Genomic DNA, 2186 nt, shown 5'->3' with positions numbered 1-2186 from the left:
GGAAACATCACACTAAAGACTTAAATTAGGAGCCAGAAGGCCTAGGATACAAGAGATGCCCTAAGGAGCTTCATGATTAATTGCCAAATAAATTGAACAGACAATAATTGTTAAAGTAGTTCAGAGGAGGACGTGGCACACACTGGTGGAAATATAAGGCTTTGCCAAGGAAGTGAACTGAATTTAGCAGACTCTAAGCAGATTCTAAGAGGTAGTTGAATTGCTCAGTGAATATGCATGAAGTCAATTCTCTTATAACGGATGCTGAATGAGCCACTTGTCTTAGATTTGGACCCCATGGAGCAAGTGGGTCGAACTGCGTGAGGAAAAGTGCAGAGGTGAGAAAGCAAAAAAAGTATGTTGTGGGAACATCGAATTAACCAGATAGGTTAGGAAAAAAATGCTTCTGAATGGTAAGTAGTTAGGAGATACTGATTTGAATATAGAATATGCTTTTCTTGAAATCTGAGTCCCCTAAAACCTGAGTGTCCTATAATCACAACAACTGTTAGTAAAGACATATTGTATTTTTCTAAACCACAGGGCCAGGAAAATCAGGCAGATCTTCTCAGGTGTCTGAAGCTAGAGAGGATAAAAAAAAAAAAGAATGGTGGAGGCTTTCTGTGCTACCTGGAAGCTGACCGACAGCCATAACTTTGATGAATACATGAAGGCACTAGGAGTGGGTTTTGCCACTAAGCAGGTGGGGAATGTGACTAAACCAACAGTGATAATCAGTCAAGAAGGGGACAAAGTGGTAATAAGGACTCAGAGCACCTTCAAGAATACAGAAATCAGCTTCCACTTGGGAGAAGAATTTGACGAAACAACTCCAGATGACAGGAACTGCAAATCTGTTGTGAGTCTTGATGGTGACAAGCTAGTTCATGTTCAGAAATGGGATGGCAAAGAGACAAACTTTGTAAGAGAAATTAAGGATGGCAAAATGGTCATGACTCTCACCTTTGGAGATGTGGTGGCTGTTCGTCACTATGAGAAGGCATAAACAGAATCACGCTGGTCCCCTGTGCAGATGAACATTTCAAGAGAAGTTTTTGTTTTTTTCTGTCTCTCTGATATGAGTACCATCATACTGCTGATGTGAATGTCACTTTGACCTGGAAGGTGATGAGCCTTTTAAAAATGTTGCTTAAGTCAATTATGCTACTTGTTGTAAATTGAATACTTACAAAAACTTTGCATGGTGTTGGAACCACATTTTTTACAAAAGAAGAATAAATAATTTTTTTATGATTTGTGGGGAAAATTCAAGTTAATAAAGACAAATGTTAGAAATAAAAAAAGACATATTGTGGGATGATCAGAAGAAAACAATGAAGAAGAGAGCAATGATAAGAACAATAATAAAACAAATTTAATGCAACAATCTGGCAGAATTTCAGGAAATATTTTTAAAGCATTGTTCTCTTACAGCCCCCACTATCTCAACAACTGCATGCTAACTCAAGAAATGAATTTTTATTTATTTATTGCTACAATCATCACGTTTATCCCACCCTTGCAGCCCCCAACCTTCCCTGGGAATCTGAATTACTCCTCCACTGAGGAATGGCTGAGTTACAGTCTGAAGCACCACAAGTATACTTTTTGCTGAGACAGCAACTATACATATCTCTGGAAAGGAAAATGCCATCTTCTCTAACCCATGGAGGTTTACAGTGACAGAGATGGAGGGAGGGAAAGAGAGAGGGAGAGGGAGAGGGAGAGAGAGAGAGAGAAAGGGGAGGGGAGAAGGAGGGGGGAGGGGGAAAGAGGGGGGAGGGGGAAGGAGAGGAAGAGATAAATGGGGTGGGGAGAAGTAGGAATTATATCATTTGTCCCCTCAGGATTATTCTCCCCATGGGGAGATCATAGAGGTCTTCTAGTAAGATAACCTTCCTTCATTTCAATTCAATATAGCTGTTGAGGACCCCACAGAGCATGCATAGAAATGAACCTAAATGGTCCATCCCAAGGAGCATGCGTCAGAGCAATGCTGGGGCGAGGAGGGAGAGAAATATAGATATAGGGGACTGTTTGGGCCAAGCCATGGATGGAACCAATGGAATGTTGTGTACAAGCCAAATCAGTGAGACCAGTTTTGCTAAACCCAGCTGAACTCATTGCTAGTTCCAGCTCTTGTATGTAGCTACAGTGCCAAGTTCTGCTTTCTCTGTTCTCCTGTA

General features: G+C 40.9%; 1 pseudogene; it reads left to right on the top strand.

Annotated features, from left to right (window-relative positions):
* The first annotated feature begins 534 nt into the window (after positions 1 to 534).
* On the top strand, positions 535 to 1392 carry LOC140533087 (fatty acid-binding protein, brain pseudogene; annotated as a pseudogene).
* The last annotated feature ends 794 nt before the right edge of the window (positions 1393 to 2186 follow it).

This window comes from Notamacropus eugenii, chromosome 3 (assembly GCF_028372415.1).
Source record: "Notamacropus eugenii isolate mMacEug1 chromosome 3, mMacEug1.pri_v2, whole genome shotgun sequence".
In the NCBI taxonomy this organism is placed as follows: domain Eukaryota; kingdom Metazoa; phylum Chordata; class Mammalia; order Diprotodontia; family Macropodidae; genus Notamacropus; species Notamacropus eugenii.
Note: the sequence above shows the minus strand (reverse complement) of the source record. Positions and strands in the feature narration are given on the sequence as shown.